The 22,173-nt window shown below is 44.0% G+C and overlaps 1 protein-coding gene across 19 annotated transcripts in view; it reads right to left on the bottom strand.

Moving 5' to 3' along the window:
• ZMAT4 (zinc finger matrin-type 4) overlaps nt 1–22,173 on the bottom strand; it is a 362,048-nt gene that overhangs the window by 186,168 nt on the left and 153,707 nt on the right. The window lies entirely within an intron of this gene.

Below are 22,173 nucleotides of genomic sequence, written 5' to 3'. Positions count from 1 at the left end.
TGAATCATGTTGAAGGACAGCAGAAACTGACACCACATTGTAAATCAACTGTGCTTCAATAAAATTAAAAAAACAAGCACAATAAAAAAGTGATCCGAGAAGACCTCACTGTGGAAGGAACTTCTGAAAGAAGAGATGACAGGTTATGCTGATAGATACCTGGAGGAAGAATGGTCTCTGTGGAGGGTACAGCAAGTAACAGGATGCTGAGCATGAGGTGAGGATGGTGCTCACAGGTTAGCAAAGAGACGGCAACAGACTGGCAGGAGAGGTAATAATATCAGGGAAATGACCAGGCAGGGGACATGATGTGAACAGTAGGTTATAATAAAGATATTGGCTTTTACGCTGAAAGCAGTGCAACGTCATCTATAGGCAACAAACAGCAGGGTCCACATGCTACCATGTACAAAAAGCAAGATTTGCATGTGTGAGCATACATTTTATTTATGCATATACACATAAGACACGGGAGAAAAACAGACAAGTGAACACAAAGCTAGAAAGACATGTCTCTAAATTTTCTATATATACAATTACATAAAATTTCTTTCTTTGTTCTTCATGAACTGTCTAAACATTCTATATTGAATATGCTTTTTTGTTTTAAAAAAGAGATGATCATACTAAGTGAAGAAAGTCAGAGAAACAAACAGTCTCTGATATGTATTATGATGTACCTAAATCCAAAATAATGATGCAGATGAATTTATTTACAAAACAGAAGCAGACTCACAGAATTCAAAAAGAAACTTATGGTTACCAAAAGGGAAAATTCAGTGGGGAGGGATAAATTAGGAGTTTGGGATTAACATCTGGACACTATATAAAATAGTCAGTCAACAAGGACCTGCTGTATAGCACAGGGAACTCTACTCAATATTCTGTAACAACCTAAGTGGGAAAAGTATCTGAAAAATAAGTAATGCCATATGGATTCTTTTCCCTGGTAGCTCAGCTGGTAAAGAATCTGCCTGCAATGCAGGAGACCCCGGTTTGATTCCTGGGTCATGAAGATCCCCTGAAGAAAGGATAGGCTATCCAGCCCAGTGTTCTAGGGCTTCCCTGGTGGCTCAGCTGGTAAAGAATCGGCCTGCAATGCGGGAGACCTGGGTTCGATCCCTGGGTTGGGAAGATCCCCTGGACGAGAGCATGGCAACCCACTCCAGTATTTTGCCTGAAGAATCCCCATGGACAGAGAAGCCTGGTGGGCTATAGTCCATGGGGTTGCAAAGAGTCAGACACGACTGAGCAACTAAGTATACACACACACACACACACACACACACACACACACACACACACACACATAACTGAATCACTTTGCTATACCTGAAATTAACACAACACAGTAAATCAACTATACTCCAATATAAAATAAAAATTAAATTAAGAAAAAATAATATCCTAAATCTACTGCAGGAGTGGTTCTTCAGAATATGCTTAAGGGAAAGTTAACTGGATTGGGGGGCAAATGTCTAGGCTTCTGCAGGAGCTCTTCCTTCCTGCTTTGTGCTCTGTAGAGGTTTCCAAAAGTAGTGGCCCTTCATGATATCAACACCTACCCAGTCTCATTTATATCTCCAGCTGGTTAGAGTGGGCAAGATTTGGGTCATGAATCCTTTCTCTAGACAGAATTCAGAGACCAATGCCCTTCTGCTTTCCTCTCTTACTCCCTCAACTGCCAGCAACTGCTATCATTATGACACTGTTCCACTGGTGAGTTAATCTCTCTGGATATAAAACTCTGTCCTCCTATGAAAAGTTCAAAGCACTTCCTTTTAATAACAGCAAGACTAGCTGAAACATTCTGTATCTCTTTATAATCCTGTAATCTTATCTCTGATTGTTCAGTAATACCGTCTTTCCCTGGTAGGTTGGAATCATTCTTTTGCTATTAAACCTTTCACACACTGAAGGCCCTAAGTCCCAGTCTAACAGGGCAGAAGGAGGGTATTCTGAGAGTCTCATTTACCATTTAATAGGGGTTTGTCTTGGATGCAAGGTGTACAAAAACATATCACGTACTCACTACCCTTTCTGTGTCCGTTCAACTAAGCAAGTCAGACCAAAGGAACATTTTCTAGTGGGAAATATCCAAAAGAAAACATTCAGTAAAAAATGTGTATTCCTTGAAAAAACTTCATGGGCTTATAGCTTCAAAGACTCTTTTAACCTCGAGCAGGGACTGAATTTAGCAAAGTAAGGTAACTGAGAATTTGGATGGTATGTTTCTTTTTATTTTATTTTTAAATAAACTGTTTATTTTGGAATAATTTAAAATATACAGAGAAGTAGCAAGGATAGTGCAGAAAGTTCCCGTATACTGCTACTCAGCTTTCCCTAATGATAACATCTTATATAACCATGATGTATTCGTCAACGCTATGAAATTAACATCCATACATTACTATCACCTAAACCAAAGACTTTATTTGGATGTCACCCGTCTTTCCACTCAGATTCTTTTTCTGTTCCAGGATCTGATTCAGGATACTACACTGCATTTAGCATTCTGTTTTTCAGCTCTCTTTTACTCCTTCCTGCCAGCTTCAGGATTAGAACTTCATACAGAATAGCTGCTTATAAATAGCTGTTAATTAACTAACACTGCATCCTGAGTTTCATAACTGGCAATGATTCTCTTCTAAACATCAAGCAACTCATCATGCCCTGTCACCAGCCTGCCTTGGGGGTTAGGCTGGCCTGACTCAGACATGGGCACCCTCTTAGGTAGGCCTGCAGTCAGAGCAAGAAATCTATTTTGGGCCCCCATGAACTGGACAAGCTAACCAAGCCCTGCTGGTTCCTATTCCTGAGGATAAAAGTAAGCCAGTGTGTTGTGGGGGCAGGTTTTTGTAATAATATTCTCAGGGTGGCTCGGATGACAAATGGTTTGGGAAACTGTAATTATTTTTTTTTAATTACCAGTTTATTCAAAGGCTACGATATTATCTAGGCAATGGTGGGGGAAAAAACAGAAATCACCCACGATTCCTTGGAGAGCAGCCTCTGGACAACAGTTACTATGTCTTTATCAGCTCACCAGCCCCCAGTACACTCTCCCCACCCCACTCACCGCCACAGCAGTGAGAGAAAGAGAGAGACACACAGAGAGTAAAACAAAAACCTTTAGCCAAACGGGAAGTTTGCAACAATCCTTCTAGATGGTGGTTCTCAGCCCTGCTCCGTACACAAGGTTTCCACAGGTGCAGGAAAACGGTTTCCTGAGTGGAGGCAACCGTCTCTCATATTCCTGTGAATTCAAGTCCCAATTTCTAACAATGCTCTCCCTCTCCAAATCTCCGACACGCAAACACTTCCCAAGGTTCCACTGTGGCTTCAACTTGGAATCTCAGGACGCTTCCAGGAGAAAGAAACACACAATCACGTCTGATTCTTGGAGGCATCTTGCCTATGGGAAACAGGTGAGGCCCAGAAATAAACCCTGAGGCTTTCTCCTTAATGCATTCTACCACAGGGATATTTTTTTCCTTTTTTAAATTAATAAGCTGGCACGAGAGTCGTTAAAACTTTGAGGAGGAGACGGTAGAGAAAGCAGTGGGAATACGGCCCTGGACAGATGATGATGCGGCCGTGGAGAAGGCCTCCCACGTGCTGCCCTCCATGAACCAAAGGGCACAGGCCCCATCGGCCACAACCTCTGCCCTCCCTCAAGGCTAATTCTGGAGGGGCACTGAGACCTGGACATAGTTCTGGCTTGCCCTCCACAGAGGACCAAGCCACCTATACCATCCTAGGTCAACGACGGACGCACCTTCCCCTAGTTCCAAATTAATAATGAATCTCCGCATCTGAACATTCTTACCAACTTCTTGCCCATGTTGTTTAGCCTCAGAGATTTGCCTAGAAACACTGTTAATGATCCAGAGGGGATCAGTCTTTCAGGTGGTGGCTGTCACTGTTTCTAGTGACAATCAGCACTCTTGAGTATGAAAGGTCCTGTGATGAGCGTGCCACTCAGAGCAAGTGTCCCCAAACTCTTCTTAATCGATTTGCAAATTTTCCAAAGATAGTCTTACAATTGCTTTGGGTAAATACAACTCTGGGTCTGAGGTCAGAAACACTTGACTCATCCTGCCTGCCTGCTATCATCATCCAAGTTACAGGAAAAGGATGACAGCAAGTGTGACATCAGTGGCCAGCTAGGTCACAGGCCAGACACAATTTCAAAATCACTGGGTAGACTCTCTCAGAAGCCCCTGACAACACGATCTGAACCAAGGGATAAAAGGAGGGAGAGGCAGGATCAGAGACAAAATAGCAAATGCCACTACAAAGCTGTTTCAAGCCTGCATGTGACACTGAGGGTAGAGGCTTCTTGCCCCACAGAGCTCCATCTTAAAGCCAACATGCCTCTGCATTTTAGAACTATCAGCTAGAAGCATCTTAGTGAGTAGGGAATTTATATGTATAGCCAGATATGTACACAGTCCGATCATAAACAATGTAAAGCCACTTCTTTTGCTATGCCGAGAATGATTTTTTTTAGCAGCACTCTCTGCTTTTCTTTACAAAGAGACCTAAATGTGGTCACAAGCAAAATGCCATCAAATATAATTAAGTCATATTCAAATTATTCTCTAAAAAGTGAATAATTATTATCTTTTTTTTTTCCTGTGATGAAACCCCAAGGGGAAAAGCCTGACTTGGAATCAACACACAGCTCTCCCGCCCATAAGCAGGAGAAAATGAAAGAGAGCTGTAGGGGCTGAATGCAGCGCCAGGCAAGCGATGGGGAGGTACAGAGTGGAAGGGACCCGGTAAACCGAAGTCACGACGTTTATTTCCATCGCTACCTATGACTGCAGGCGCGCGCACGGCACAGGACAGCAGGCGCATGCGCGCACACGCTACGCAGTGCAGATACAGATGCACACAGGCACGCACCTGTACATATGCACATACATTCATGCACACACACACATGCACACACATTTATACATGCACACACACACACGCACACTCACACACTCACAAACTAGTCTTCCTATTCCCCAACATTCATACTCTCAACACAAAAATGACCTGACCCACAGACAATAAGTTTTCCCAAGGAGTCAGAAGCCCCATCACACCGCTGGGACAAGGCCATTTCTTCCCCCACGTAACTGAGCCTGCGGGCACACCTCCACTCGGAGAAGCGCAAGAGGAAGGCATGTCTTCTCTCGAGGTCGTCACAGAAGTACTAACTGATGCTCAGGACTGGAGACTGTGGGTACCAAGAACCAGAAGCCCCTAAGTCAGGACGGAGAGGTGGGGGTGGGGCTGGGGGCGTGAGGATCTGTATCTGAGGCCACAGTCACCTTCTCCTGGAAACCGTATCCTGAAGATCGGTTAGGTGCAGCTGAAAGATTCTATCCATTCTCCATCTCAGGCACATCAGGGGCTTATAAGTTTTAGTGGACCAAGGGGAGATCAAACCACCATTTACAGTATTATTTCTAGGGAAAAAAGTTTCCAAACTGCAGGTAAAGGTTTACAAATGAGTCATTAGAAGGCCATATGTTTGTGCTAAGGAGGGGAAGGGAGGGGGAGGGACTAGCTTTTTGCCTCTCATCTTGAAGAAGGATGCAGCCAGCGGATGAGGGGCTGTGCTCCATGGGCGCAGTGGGATGTCCTGGAAATGTCACATCTGAAAATGCACTCTGGTGATGACTGCCACTGTCCTCCCGCATGCAAAACTGCCTCCTGAAGGCCTGTGCTGAGTGCCCTTGCCCTTGAACCGAGCTGTGCATTCGCCCACCCCACCCCTTGCTCTGAGTGCCAGGTAGATGCCCTTTTTAGTCTGTATTTCAGGTTCTTCCTGTCTGTAGGTTGAAGTTTCCCATGTCTTTGAAAGTCACTTCTCATGCTCTCCTTGTGGACTCTCTGCCCAATGAGTTGTCCTGGAATAAACGTGAATCCCCCTACCTCTTCCCTATATTGCTCTCCCCACAACCTGATCGCCACTTTACAATTAACTGAAAAACCTCTGCTTTTAAGTTGCTGCCAGGCGACTGAGCAGGAATTAACACACGGGTGTCTCGGGAAGCACAGGTGAATTCGGGTACGCCAACCCTTGGTGGCGGTTGTTGTTCAGTCGCCTGGTCGTGTCTGACTCTTTGAGACCCCATCGACTGCAGCACTCCAGGTTTCCCTGTCCTTCACCATCCAGACAGGACATAGGATGGGGAGGGGAAAGAGTGACAAAACCAATCAAGGAGGCAGGTGTGGTCCCCAGTTTCAAGGGAGGTTGGGACGGAAAATTACTTCCTTGGCTTTTAGTAGGACTTGAAGCTTATTCGCTTGCACAGAGGAGATGAGCTCTGTCAGTGTTTGATTTTTTTCTAGCCTGTTTTGTAGATCAGTGCATCATGGGACAATGTCTTAAGATGACATCTAGCTTTTCTGTGGGCTGACTCATATACACAGATACTTATTAATCATCTACTATATGCCAGGCATCAGAGATGAATAAGACACAGACTTTGACCTTTAGGAACTCCCGATAAAAGGAGAAAGAATGACATGGAAGCAGACCAGTTGATTTCACTACACTGTGGTATGTTCTGTCACAGACAACAGGAGGCACAGCATAGATAATAACTCTTCTGGAGAGAGCTGGGACCTTCCTAGATGAAGAAATATTTAAGCTGGGTTTTGAAGGATGAGTAAGACTTTGCCAAGCAGATATGAATGTAGAGATGAGAAAGGAGATGGCACAATCTGGAAACAGGAAGATATACACAGTAGAGTACTCCAGGGAGATGACGAAGTAGGACAGGTAGGCAGGACCCAGGGGCTTCCCTGATAGCTCTGTTGGTAAAGAATCCACCTGCAATGCAGGAGACCCCAGTTTCGAGTCCCGGGTTGGGAAGATTCACTGGAGACAGGATAGGCTACCCATTCCAGTATTCTTGGGCTTTCCTTGTGGCTCAGCTGGTAAAGAATCCACCTGCAATATAGGAGACCTGGGTTCGATCCCTGGGTTGGGAAGATCCCCTGGAGATGGGAAAGACTACCAACTCCAGTATTCTAGCCTGGAGAATTCCATGGACTGTATAGTCCATGGGGTTGCAAAGAGTTGGACGTGACTGAGCGACTTTCACTCTCAGGCAGGATCCAGGGCAAAAAGAGGCTCAAGCCCCAGCAGGAGGAGTTTAACTGGATACTCAGCTCCCCATGCTCATCTAGAAAACCGCTTTACTAGTGAAGGACCAGAATTCAAGATCACATCTCTTGTTGAATCTGTCTGCACTTCCACCAATGAGGCTGAAACAAGGACCCCTTTCCATCACTATTTTGACTTGCAAGTGATACTGTGTATCATCGACTTCCTCCTGGGAGCTTTGCCATGAGGGGAGCACGCAAGAATCATCTCACGATTCTCAGGCATCAGGCTGAGCTTCTTGAGACACCTGTGAGTGTGTGGATTCCTGCTCACTCACCTGGCAGCATCTTAAAAGCACAGGCTTTTCAATTAATTGGAAAGTGGCAGTCGGGCTGTGGGGAGAGCAATGCATGCATGCGTGCATGCCGAGTCACTCAGTTGTGTCTGACTCTTTGCAACCCTGTGGACTGTAGCCCACCAGGCTCCTCTGTCCAGGGAATTCTCCAGGCAAGAATATTGGAGTGGGTTGCCATGACCTCTCCAGGGGATCTTCCCAACCCAGGGATCACAAGTCACTTAGTCTCCTGCATTGGCAGGCAGGTTCTTTACCACTAGTGCCACCTAGGAAGCCAGCGGAGAGGGCAATAGGAAAGGGGTAAAAGGATTCAGGTTTCCTAGGACTGTGTTTACTTCTTCCCAGAGAAGACCTCATTAGAAGCTAAGCTAATGTAATGCCTTTCCTGGGGTGCCTCTTAAGAGGGGTTCTTTTGTTCTGTTTTCTTTGTGTGTGTTTGTTTTAATCAGAATCCACCAAGATAATGAATATAAGCATGCATGTGGGTGATACGACATAGACTTCTCATCTACCCGGGGTGCGGGGAGCAGCTGCTGGTAAGCGTGATGCTGACTCAGGGATGCAGCAGCTTTGCCGATCCTGCGTGGTGCTCAGTGGTCCCGCACAGAGCAGGACCCATCAAACAGCCAAGAGGAAGCCCTCCCTCTGGGGCTACGTGCTCTAAGGAACTCCTTCGAAACCATCATTTCATTTCCACCTACTGTCAGAGACAGTATTGCATCTGAAGAAACAAGGAGAATCAGAGATAAGAGAAGAGCTAAGAGAATTCATTGTAAAATGAATAAATGAATGAATGTTCTGAAATTGTGCTGGACACAGCTGCATAATTTTTACAATATTAATCATCAGATCATGTCAACAGGATCATCCGACTTCCACTCTGCTTTTCCTCTCTTTTTTTCTCTTCGGATACTCATCATTGGTACATCAATCTTGCCTAGATCAATCTTTTACATGATTTCTGTTACCCCACGTTGTTTTTGACAGAGTTCTTGATTATCTCAGATAGTACAGGGGCTAAATGTGACAGACAAGCACTTTAAGAATTAGTGTTTCCTGGTTCCCTAATTAGAACAACATTCCTGCACAGACTATCCAGGCGCACCTGCCTTGGTACAAACTCTGAAGGCAGAATAATTCACAAGCCATGTCCAATTAGTGATGAACAAGTTGTATATGTCACACACACACACACAGAGAGAGAGAGAGAGAGAGAGAGAGAGAGAGAACTTTATACAGTAGAGAATGGCTTCTATTTTAAACATTAAACTACTTCCATGAACTCTCACTGTGAACTTGGAACTTGGGTACCTCATTTTCTCTTTCTGGACCTTAAGAGGTTAAGACAAAATGAAAACCCCTTCAAGGTCTGGGATACAAAAATCTTTATTAATTCACAACCTTAAGTAAAGGAACATTGGTATTTGGATAAATATTTTATTCATATGTTTTTATATTTAGAAGCTGCATTTTTACACAAAGCAGATAAGCTAACCTTAAAACAAATCTAAATTCCAAAGGGAAAAATAAGTAGCCATGGGAATTGGTACAAGAGGGGAAAAATGGAAGGAAAACATTAAAGACTGAGGTTAGGGGAGCGTGGAGAAAAGCAAACCATATGTTCCCAGAGAGCTGCTTGTAAGAAGCACCTAAAAGCTGAGTTCTAACCTCTACCATTTGAAATAAGACGGGAAACCCCTTAAGTTACAACATCCATGAGATAGAAAATCACACTACTGCTTTAGAGGAAGCATAGCTTTTCTTGATAGTAAGACTTAAGATAAATTTCACTCATGTCTCCTCTTAAGGAAGACACTACAAGTATTATTCTTAGTGTCAACATTTTAGAGTTTGATCTATTAATTAAAGCAATGCTGTGCTTCATCACTCAGTCATGTCCAACTCTTTGCAACCCCATGGACTGTAGCCCGCCAGGCTCTTCTGTCCACGGGATTCTCCAGCCAAGGATACTGGAGTGGGTTCCCATGCCCTCCTCCAGGGGATGATCTTCCCAACCCAGGGATCAAACTCAAGCCTCCCACATTGCAGGTGGATTCTTTACCATCTGAGCCACCAGGGAAGCCAAAAAGTAGTGTTAACCACTGGAATAAACCAAACCTAACAGTTCAATGCCATAACACAGTAAAAATGTATCACTGGCTGATGTGACCTCCAGTGTTGGTGTTTCTGGCTAGGGGGTGGCCGTGATTTTCCATATCTCAGGTTCAGCCTTCTCTGGGAACTCAGAGCCCTCTACATCCATTTAATGTGGGATTTCTCAACCTTGGCACTCCTGACATCTTAGGAGAGCTGATGTTCTATTCTAAGGGCTGTCCTGTCATTGCAGGATACTGAGAAGCATCATAAGCCACTACCCACTAGATGCCAGAAGGAGGGCAATCAAAAAGGCTTCCCAATACTGCCAGACATCCCATGAGGGATGAAATGGCTTCCAGTTGAGGATGGGGAAAGAAGGAGCAGGTAAAGCATGCCTCCTTTTTATCGATGTACAATTTACACACATAAGTGGTCAGATCTTCAAGGTTCAGTTCAGTGAGTTTTGACAATCTCTCACCTGTGTGACCATCACCATGCAAGACAGATGTTAACCATTCTCCTCACTGCCTATACCTCTTGCCCAGTCAGTCCATCATTTCCTCCCAGTCATTTCTGATTTCTGTCACCGGCAATGAGTTTTGTCTAGTCTTGGACTTCTTGTACATGGAATCGCTCCTTATGCATTCTTCTGTGTCTGGCTCCCTCACACAGTGTTTTGAAACTCATCCCTGTGTTGGATGCAACAGTAGTTCTCTTCCTCATGCTGCTGACAGCACTCCATTGTGTGAATAGACCACAGATGTCCTTATTAACTTTTACACTTCCTTTTAAAAGTTTTTCCTGGAAGTGATGTGTATCATTTCTGTTCACGTTCCATCACTGAGAACGACTGTTGTGACCCACCTAAATAAAGGAGGGCTGGAAAATGATGTCCCTAGCTGGGAAATCACTGTCGAGGATGATTCCGTACTCTGGAAGGTAGAGCACAGATCTTTTGTGGGACAGTTAGTTATCTCTCTCATAACTTTCAACCAAATGAGAGAAATATGCATTGTTTCTCGCCTTTAGGCTAGAAAAGGCAAAAGCTGTGGGAAGTACTTACATTGCATGGACAGTAATTTTTGAAATAAAGTCTAAAAAAGTATTTTCCCAGCCAATCATGTTAAATTACAAAATAAACTCATACTGCAGTTGATCATCCACATGGTCTCCCTAATACTAAGTAACTATCAATATCCCAAAGAACTTCCAGCAAATGCATGCTATGCTACGCTATGCTAAGTCGCTTCAGTCGTGTCCGACTCTGTGCGACCCCATAGACGGCAGCTCACCGGGCTCCGCCATCCCTAGGATTCTCCAGGCAAGAATACTGGAGTGGGTTGCCATTTCTTTCTCCAGTGCATGAAAGGAAAAAGTGAAAGTGAAGTCGCTCAGTCGTGTCCGACTCTTAGCGACCCCATGGACTGTGGCCTACCAGGCTCCTCCATCCATGGGATTTTCCAGGCAAGAGTACTGGAGTGGGGTGCCATTGCCTTTTCCGTCCAGCAAATGCATATTAATGTCTTTTTGTACATTTCTTTTCTTGAATGCTCAATGTTTTAAAAATAAATTATTTGGCATGATTAACCAGGTATAATTCAAATATAAAGAGCAATATTATGTTTAAAATCTGCAGACGTGTGCGTCACAGAAGAGTTGACTTGCATTTCATATAATGTGATTACACTTGTTTTTAAACTAAAAAGAAAAAAATAAGGTAACTCATACAGAGAAATTAAGTTGAATATTTGTCACATGTACTCACGAATGGAAGCCCATTAATCATGAATTCATAAATGTTTTCAGAATAAAATCTTTCCAAGACCAAAAGGGCTAGCACCCTCAACACACATGGAGAAAACACAGTAGTCTTTTCTGCTTGAATAATGCTAAAAGGTAAAAAAGCTTAGCATTCTCTACTTTATTTTCACTAATGATTTAATAAATAAAAACACTCAACTAAAATATAGAAAAGTAAAAATGTGATTGAAGATGAATTGAGGCATATATATATTCAATTGAGAAATGTATATATGTGGTTGGCCAAAAAGTTCATTCAGGTTTTCTATGTTTTAGAAATAGCTGGACAAACTTTTTGCCCAACCCAAAACATTCCTCATTTGAAAAGATGGGCACATCTATTAAAATGGCATCATATAAAAATAAAAAAATGTATGTAGATGTCCATAAATACGCCATCATATGATGATCCTGCTTGATTTCCCTAAGCTAGTACATTAACGACACTAAGCTGAGCGCCGCAGAATTGATGCTTTGAGCTGTGGTGTTGGAGGAGGCTCTTGAGAGTCCCTTGGACTGCAAGGAGATCCAACCAGTCCATCCTAAAGGAGATCAGTCCTGGGTGTTCACTGGAAGGACTGATGTAGCTGAAACTCCAATACTTTGGCCACCTCATGCGAAGAGTTGACTCATTGGAAAAGACCCTAATGCTGGGAAGGATTGGGGGCAGGAGGAGAAGGGGACGACAGAGGATGAGATGGTTGGATGGCATCACCGACTAGATGGACATGGGTTTGGGTAGACTGCGGGAGTTGGTGATGGACAGGGAGGCCTGGTGTGCTGAGATTCATGGGGTTGCAAAGAGTCAGACACGACTGAGCGACTGAACTGAACTGAACCGAATTCTTTATAATCTTTAAGACACTTGATTTGTATACATTGTATACTTCTTTGTATAGGGGTTTCCAACCTGAGCTCCCTGAAAGGGTTCAGATCCAAGTGTGTACATGGAGGCTGATTGGTGCAGGTCTGGCAGGGGTCTCATTGTAAGGATCTAGGGAAACTCTAAGGAAATAGCTTCCCTTGAAGGAAGAGCAAACAGATTTGGCTCATATACAAAGAGTCCTGATACAAGGACCTGCAACAGGAAGGTCAAAGCCAGTAGCAGGTACTGGGAGGCAAGTGACATACAGCAAGTGAGGGACATATGGTAAGCATCAGACTGAGCCAGGAGCAGGAAGGAGGGTCCAAGGGCTGCTGCCCTCAGAAGTCTAAAAGAAAGGAGGTACCAGGCATTAGGACAGTCAGCCAGCAGGGAGCAGGGCCCAAGTCACTGAGCTGGATTCGTGTCCAGGACTCATGCCAGGAGTGCTGGCATGGGACTCAGGCAGAGGACAGAGGAGAGTTTAACACCTAGCCAAAGTATCCAGTGGTCCACGATGCCAGTCCATGACCAATGCTGGTTTTAACAGCAGTAGGATGGATCTTCATCATCTCTTCTGAAGATGGGCCCCAGATGCCTCGGCTGTGGAAAGAAGGAGGATGCAGGATATGGGGACCAGGGACACCTGGAGGCACAGGCTGAGCATGACCTTCATACTTTTAACTTAAAAATATACATATCTTTTCAGAGTTGAAGTACATTGACATTCTTTTAGAAGAGCCCTGAACCCACCTTGGCAGGGAAAATTATTAGAGGAGGGTCGATGGGCAGAAAAGACCCCATTCTTGGACCTTCGTTAGGTTTGCTATGGTCTCTGCAAAAATCAAAACTTTGGTATATTGCACTTCCTATTTAAAAATGCCTTGAAACACTATCATGTTCCACATTTTAAAAAGTCATTGCCAGAAAGAGGGTAACTGCATCTAATTGGCAATGCATGCCTAGTCATCATGTTAATTCACAAGACTTGTGTTAATAATATGATACACTTCAAAGTGAATCCTGTGAATTCTACAGAATTAACTCGAGTTGTTTAGGGGCCTGTTAACAAGTTGCTGAAATACAGAAGCTTTGGTGTTTGCTGGGCAGTCACAGTCTATTACAAGTTGTGTCAAGGCGATGTCAGGGGCAGGCTAAAAAGGATTGTTACTTTCTGGGAAGCCTTAGGCATGACTTTCAGATTGCATTAAAAATGACATGTACATGGGTGCTCGATAACTATTATAGGTGGGCTCCATGTGAAGAAATATTAGTTATGAAAGGCAATCTGAGTGCATGTCTAAATGAGCAGGAAGTTATTCATTTCAATACATTAATTTTCTATTTATTCAACAACTATTATTCATTCATTCATGCAACAATGTTTCCCAAGCCTCCCCATGAGTAAGGAACTCTCAGTTCAGTTCAGTTCAGTCGCTCAGTCGTGTCCAACTCTTCGTGACCCCACGGACTGCAGCACGCCAGGCTTCCCTGTTCATCACCAGTTCCCGGAGCTTACTCAAATTCATGTCCATCGCATCGGCAATGCCATCCAACCATCTCATCTTCTGTCGTCCCCTTCTCCTCCTGCCTTCAATCTTTCCCAGAATCAGGGTCTTTTCCAATGAGTCAGTTCTTTGCATCAGGTGGCCAAAGCACTGGAGCTTCAGCTTCAGCATCAGTCCTTCCAGTGAATATTCAGGTCTGATTTCCTTTAGGATAGACTGGTTGGATCTCCTTGCAGTCCAAGGGACTCTCAAGAGTCTTCTCCAACACCACAGTTCAAAAGCATCAGTTCTTCAGCACTCAGCTTTCTTTATAGTCCAACTCTGACATCCATACATGAACCTGGAAAAACCATGGCTTTGCCTAGATGAAAACAAGATGCTCTGAGCTTTAAGATGATAGAGATGCCATTTCTGGCTGGAAATTCATTGAAAGCTTCTCAAAGAAGATGGCAGCCTAGCTGAGATTCAGGGCTAGCAGGAGTTTAGCAGTTAGTACTCGTTAGTAGAAATGAGGAATCATTTAGACAGGCATAAAGGTGAGCATAGAATGAGGACAAGAAACAAGAGGGCATAGTAGGGAGCCAGCAAAGGGACACTTTTGTCTGGTTTGAAGAAGAGAATGGAAGGTGGAAACAGAATCCAACAGGTTAGTTAGAGCCACATTGAGAAAAGCCATAAATTCCGGGGTAGGGAGTGTGTGATGGATTTGTTAGGCAATCAGAAGCCACTAAGCTGTCTGCAAAGAGAAAGAACAGGATGAATGCTTACTGAAGGAGAGCAATATTTGCTTCTGAAAGGCTGTGCTTCTTCTATATGGAAAGAAGATTGAAAGCAGCAGTATCAGACACAAATATGTCACCATCATTTGGTGGAGAAGTGACGGGGCACTGACCCATGTGATTGTACACGTACACTTCAGTGGTGATGCCCCAGAAGCTGGGCTGGAGGAGGCTCCCACGCCTGTCACAGTGCTTCCAGGCACGTGTTTTCAGTGTGGGCTTCAAACAGGAGGAAGCTCTTCCCCCCAACAGTCTCTCAGTGGCCCCATCATACTGCCCTTGAGGAAGATAGACAGACAGACAGGCAGACACATGGGTTGGAGGGATGGAACTGTAGCCCTGTGGTACCGCCATCACGAAAACACAGTCTTCAGAGACACATTTTGCTCAGGACCAAACCAAGACCAGGTTATTGACAAGAGTCTGGAGTGAATACTGGACATTCCAGAATAGACCAGACTCTTGGGGACCAGGGCAGTGGAGGCTTTAGAGCAGAAGCTATAGATGTGATCGGTTCAGAAACATTCTCTTGGCATTGCTGGTAAAGGTTACTCATCAGTTCCTTAGTATAGACGGCCGAGAGACTATGCTGAAAACCCACTACTTCTATGTTTAGTTGCACAAGAGGCTGGACAGGAAACCAAATATTGCTCATACTGGAGTAGAGATGTGGTTATTCATGGTGCATTCTCGCACCAGTGCTATATGGGAGTGAGACGACCAATCCTTCCAAGTAGTGGCATCTATTCATTACCTACATTGAGAGGATGCCTCTGAAATTTAACATCAGGATCCTTGTGTCCAGAGTGTGTTTCGGGGCAGGGCAGGTAAGGTGGCAGATTGTCCTAGCATTCCATGGTACCAAAGGCTTGTATGCACCCAGAGAAGCTATACTTTGCAGTAACTTCAAGAACAGTAACCTGGCTTTAGGTTTGTTGACAGGAAGGAGAGGAGCTGAGTGGGACTGAATGATTGACTTTGGGAGCCTGGGAGAACACTGATGCGCCCTGTCAAGTAACAGTAGTTGGGAAGGGGAAATTATTTGCTGAAGAATATGATTTCAGGGAATTCCCTGCTGGTCCAGTGCTTAAGTTAACTCCTCCTTCCAACGCAGGGGACACGGGTTTGATCCCTAGTCCGGGAAGATCTCACATGCTGCTTGGCAACTACTGAACCCACAGACTAGAGCCCATGAGACGCAGCTAGAGGAAACACACATGCCTCAATGAAGACCCAGTGCAGACACACACACACACACATACACACACATACACACAGATGATTTCAGCTGAGGACGGGTTTACATTGGATGGGAAATTCAAAGTAAAATGCAAGCACTGGAAAGGCAGGCTAAGGGATCAGTGGAAAGGTCAGGGCACAACCCAAATGTTTCCCAAAAGAAAATGCAAACCAATAAAAATAGACTCAAAACATATTATCTGTTTGCACACAGCTTTCTAGACCTATCTCAAAAGGTTAAAATGAGTTACACCTTTAATTACATTAGTAGTATATTTGACATTAAGTAGACTATCACTTTACACACCTTTAGAGAAGTAAAAAACAATACATTTTTTTCCAATACCAAGTTGACTTTATTTTTTTTAACTTTTTATTTTGTGTTAGGGTAAAGGAACTGCAAAGTTCTAGTATATCCTTCATTCTTGAATTAGTCAGTACTCTTACTGAGACAAAACCATCATTGCAATACAAACTGGGGGATGTAAGTTGTTAATAATTTAATCTTTAATAGAAGGACTGGAGGTTTTAAGACACTCTGAGCTCCAAGTGTGTTTTTGGTCATAAATTAAGAGCCAAAATCTGCAACACACTACTGGTGTTTATCATTTTTAAGAACACAGAACAAAATCCTAATTCGAAGAATTAATACATGTTGCATGTTTCTGTTTTATACCCCTATTGGCTCTCAGATGTGCAGAATTAATCATTTTAAGTCATTCCAGAAACAGAATTTATAAGGCAGGTTCACACTGAAAGGCATCCACTCAACTCCTCTGTACACAGGCCACACATGCAATCGTTTTCCAACTCTATTCTCAGACAAAACAAAGCATACCTGAACAAGCTCTTGAAACCAAAAAACCCCCCAGTCCATTACACCACTAGAACATTCCACTTCACAAGGACAGAAACTTCTGTCGGTTTGTTCACTGCATCCTCAATGCTGAGAGCAGTGTCTGGCATCCAGTGGGTGTTCAATGAACATTTGCTGAATCAATCAATCAATAAATACACAGTAAAATTTTTCTTTCTCCACAGACACACTTCTGGCATTTTAGAAGGAATTGTTCCTACCTGTGAAATATCACCCTGCACATTGTAAGACAATTAGGATCCCTGACTCTCCCCTGCTTGACGCCAGGAGACCCCATTGTAACAACCCCCAAACACTCTCACCCATGTTCAAATGACCCCTAGGAGGAGGTATTGGCCCCAGTTTGAAGATCCTGTCTGGTAATTCATTACAAGCATCTGTCTGAGAACCCCAACCAGCTTCATGAAACTCTGCAAAATAAAACAAAATCTGGAATATCTGAGTGTAGACTTGGTGATTTCCACACAAAGAAAAAAAATGGTGCTACTAAGAAAGTGTGCAGAGAAAAAATGCTGAGTTAGAAAGGTGCTAAGTTAGAAAAAATCAGCCCTCTCTCCTAAGAAAACACTCATCAGTCGACTCTCCCCACCTACGATAGAGAAATACATCTAAGTTTATAAAGAAAGTCAAAGGGGAAGTAATATCAACCTTGCATTATGCATCACCCTGTCCAGAATTCAACTATTCCATCAGGTTATAGATACCTATTGCAGAGGGTAATATTGAAAATCCCCAAAAGATATCTGAATTGTTCAGTACTTAAGATACCTTTGGGCTTCCCTGGTGACTCAGATGGTAAAAAATCTGTCTGCGTCGTAGAAGCCGAGGATTCAGTCCCTGAGTTGGGAAGATCCCCTGGAAAAGAGGGCTTCCCTGGTGGTTCAGATGGTAAAGTGTCTGCCTGCAATGCAGAAGACCCAGGTTCAATCCCTGGGTCAGGAAGATCCCCTAGAGAAGGAAATGGCAACCCACTCAAGCACTCTTGCCTGGAAAATTCCATGGACAGAGGAGCATGGTAGGCTACAGTCCATGGGGTTGCAAAGAGTCAGACACGACTGAGCAACTTCACTTTCTTTCTCTCTTTCTTTCTCTCTCTCTTTCTCTCTTTCTTTTTCTTTCCTGGAGAAGGAAATGGCAACCCACTCCAGTCTTCTTGCCTGGAGAATTCCATGGACATAGGAGCCTGGAGGGCTACAGTTCATGAGGTTGCAAAGAGCTAGACATGACTGAGTGACTAACATTAAGATACCTTTAGAGACAATAGAAATTACATTTTTTTTGGAATAATGAATGTTGCAACAAATGTTAAGTGAAGTTGCTCAGTTGTGTCCAACTCTTTGCAACCCCACAGACTGTAGCCTGCCAGGCTCCTCCTTCCATGGGATTTTCCAGGCAAGAGTACTGGAATGGGTTGCCCTTTCCTTCTCTAGAGGATCTTCCTGACCCAGTGATTGAACCCCAGTCTCATGCACAGGCAGACTCTTTTTACCATCTGAGCCACCAGGGAAGATTTATAATTAAAGAAATGTGCAGGGATTTTTTAAAAGTACCCTAAACATTTCATAGGGCTCTATGTCAATTTTTATTGCAAATAATACAGTAACATCAGTATCTATCACTGAAAAATTACAGAGCTTGTTGAGTTTGATTTTTGAGGAACATAAACTATTTTCAACTCTTTCTTGGGAGGATGCCCATTGCTAGATGACAAAAAGGCCCATCTGAGGCAAAGCTGACTCAGCTTTCAACTGACTGAACGTGTGACCATCTAAATTGCTTACCAAATCTGATGTTCTGGGCAGAAACTCTCCCTTATCAATGCTCAGAACTCCGGGTTTTATCTATAACAGCACAACAGCCAAGTAATATAAGTGGAGCCATCGTAAGAAATCCTTGATGGTGATAAATCTGCCAGTGAAGATGCTAAACACCCAGCATGCAGCACCATGCTTCGTGCATATTTGGAGTTTCATAAATATTGGTTGAATAAAGGAATAAAAGAGATGACCTTAGCCATCCAGCAAATTTAAATTTTATTCCATTATCTTCTGTTTATATTGGACAAGATAATGGTCTATACATTTTATGAGGCTTTTTATCAAAATAGTTAAATATTCGTTTTCGGGGCTCACAAAGTAATAGCCAATTCTCTGAAAAAGATACTCATTGAGAATAGTCCATTAGCAGAAAGTGTCAGGTATTTTTAGAAAGCATCACTAAAATACAGGATATGAGTCAGAAACTTGACTAAAATGTTTGAGAGCTGGTTTCAAGAATTTAACCCACTGCGAAGCTTGAGGACACACTTTTTGTACTGCAGCCGCTTTCCAACTCTGCTCACACAGAGTGGGCCTCCACACAGCCACCCATCAGAGGGTGCAAAGCTTAGCGCCCAGTGTGTGCGATCGTCCTCCTAAAGCAGAGAGTTCATCTTCTCTCTAGTCACAAAATGTCTCTCTCTGCAGACAAAGGCATATGGACATGTAACTACAGGCACCACCAGGATATTCAGTGTCCCAAAACAGTGTGTCTGGAAGGGAGCTGGGAAAGCATCTTCCTTTTACAGAGAGAAAAACAGGCACAGAGAGTCTGAGCGACTTGTCCTGGGTCACAGAGCACTTTGGAAACTTAGAGGATACTGGGAACCAGGTCTTCTTCAAAGCTAAGAATCCTGGATGAATTATGCTGTTGTGGTTCAGTCACTCAGTCATGTCTGATTCTTTGCAACCCCATGAACTGCAGCACACCAGGTTTGCCTGTCCTTCACTATCTCCCAGAGTTTACCCAAACTCAAGTCCATTGAGTCAGTGATGCCATCCAACCATCTCATCCTCTGTCGTCCCCTTCTCCTCCTGTGCTCAGTCTTTCAAAGCATTAGGGTCATTTCCAATGAGTCGGCTCTTCGCATCAGGTAGCCAAGGTATTGGAGCTTCAGCATCAGTCCTTCCAGTGAATATTCAGGGTTGATTGATTTCCTTTAGGATGGACTAGTTTGATTTCCTTGCAGTCCAAGGAGAAAAACATCAGAGAGGCAACCATTCAAGCATCAGAAACATGATAAAACTTCCGCCTTCCCACAAGGTCCTCGGGAACACAGGGAAGGAAAAAGGAAAGCCTTTGCTGGCCACGGCAGAGAGTCCATCATGAAAACACACAGGGTGTGAGGGAGGAACCCGGGTGACCATTTATCTCCAAAGCAACTGCAGGCAGGAAATGGGGGCCATTTCCCTTCAAATCCGGATGTTACCCAGAAGCCTCTGCTTTGCTGGCACTGCTGCTATTTTTACATCTTTGAGCAGTAAATTTTACCTGACAATCTCAGAGCAGGATTCTGTGATTCTCCTTCATTCAGGACATACTTCCTGAGCACCGACTGTGAGAAGACTACAGCACAAGCTCTGGGGACACAGAATAAAGAGGTCTGATGCCTGCGAACCCACAGTCAGGGTCCAGGAAAACAGGAAACACCGAAAGTCTCCAACAGGGCTGGGAGGACTTTATAAGCGCATAACCTGTTTAGAGGAGTCAGAAGATGTGACCCCCAAGAAGGAGAACAGGTGAGACCCGAGGTCGCAGCATTAACAAGGGAAAGACGACGAAGGACTGGGTTCTGCCGTCTAGAAGGATCCTCCTGCCGCTGAGAGACAGAAGTTGATTGAAGCAAATGGGATGTGGAAACCAGAGAGGCAGTGATGGGAGAAACAGAGGTCAGAGAAGCCTCAGAGGGACCTCCTTACGGATGGGAGATGAAAACAAGAATGACTCCAAGGTGTCTGGCTTGGTGCCTTACTTGCCGACACTGGAAAGATGGGGCGTGCGTTTAGTCCTGACGGGGCAGAGCGCCAGGAGACTTACAGAGGGAGCGGCCTGTAAAGCGCTTGGACACAGGTCTAGGTGTGGGAGGGAGGGCGGGGGACAGGGTGGCGACGGGAGCCACGGCAGTGAACGGAAGAACGCAGAGGGAATGTCTACAGAGAGAAGCGGTGGCAGCCACGGACGGGACCTCGAAGCATGTGAGAAGTCAGGAACTCAATGGAAGCAAGCCATTAAAAGAGGATGGAGTTATTTTCATGAATGAGATTCTTTTCGGAGAAATATGAGAAGAAGGAAAAGTCATGAAAGTGAAAAGTGTTAGTCGCTAGGTCGTATCCAACTCTTTTGCGACCCCATGGACTGTAGCCCGCCAGGCTCCTCTGTCCGTGGAATTCTCCAGGCAAGAATACTGGAGTGGGTTGCCATTTCCTTCTCCAGGGGCTCTTCCCTGACCCAGGGATCAAACCTGGGTCTCCCGCATTGCGGGGAGATTCTTTACCATCTGAGCCACCAGGGAGCACTGAGAAGTGCACTGGATGGGTTGAAAAGGAAGAGTTAAAGGGTTGGAGACGTGGATGAGCATGGACAAGGCATTACTAAATTTACAACTTGGAGAGCAAGAGGAACAAGAAGTCATGATTAGAAGTTTCTACGGTGCATTTTAATATGTCAAAAAAAAAAAAAAAGGTTAAGTGCTGGGTAATAACAAAGGAATATGACTAAGATCATTTGTTCCCAAGAAACAAACACTTCTTGAAAAATGTTGTTTGGGGAGCTGGAGACACACTTTGAATCAAACTTGAAACCTGACTGCAAAGCACGGAGGTCAGGATGAAGGATGGCTTGTCTCCGAGGATGTGAGAGTTGTTCCCAGCAATGGCTGGACAGTAGACCCAGTGATCCAAAACCACACAGGACCAGAGCACAGGCCTCAGCTAAAGGAGAGCTGGAGGGCAACGTGTGTGGACAGAATGAGGCTGGAAGTAGATGGTGGCAAGGAAGTGCCCACCACGTAGGGGGGTGGGGGAACGTGGTCTGAGAGAAGACTGCTATAGAGCTATCGGTCGGCCCCCGGGTGGTACTATATCCCACTAGGCAGTACTGGCAATCAGCCTCAGGGCCCAGAGGCTTTCCAGAACCTACAAAACAGACTTTTAAAAAACTTGGTTCTAAAATATGGAAAGCAAACAGCAAAACTGCTAATGCTAAATGTTTAATTAAACGTACACAAAACGCATCATTATGTCAACTTCACTAACGGTTAAATTTAGTGCTCATAAAAATTTCATCACATTTAGAAAACAATTTGTATGTTAAGATCTGCCCACTTCCCAAGAACCCCTGAGTAAGCACAACTGTTGTCAAGAACTCAGTTAGCTGTAAATGAAGTTGCTTTCTCATAACCTCATAATCTCATAAAGTGATTTAAAAAATACAATTAGTATAATTCTTTCAAAGATTTTTATAAAAATATATTTAATGGAAATATGAGTAGATGATAATATATTTGACGCAACACTTGGAAAGTTTCCAGAGGACATAGGTCAGGGGTCCCAGAATGAAGAAGGATGCAGAGAAAGGAGAGGTCAGGGCAAAAGAAGAACCCTAATCTCTCACCAGGGGCAAGTCAGAATCTTCTAATAACCTTGACACTCTCTCTGGTTCAGGGATTCTTAACCTATATGTCTCTTGATGCCTACAGGCTTCCTCTCAAAATAACCTTTTTAAG

Source organism: Giraffa tippelskirchi, chromosome 8 (assembly GCF_054371585.1).
Source record: "Giraffa tippelskirchi isolate mGirTip1 chromosome 8, T2T-mGirTip1v1.2.pri, whole genome shotgun sequence".
Classification (NCBI taxonomy): Eukaryota; Metazoa; Chordata; class Mammalia; order Artiodactyla; family Giraffidae; genus Giraffa; species Giraffa tippelskirchi.
The sequence above is the reverse complement of the archived record's forward strand: the minus strand, read 5'-3'. Positions and strand labels throughout refer to the sequence as shown.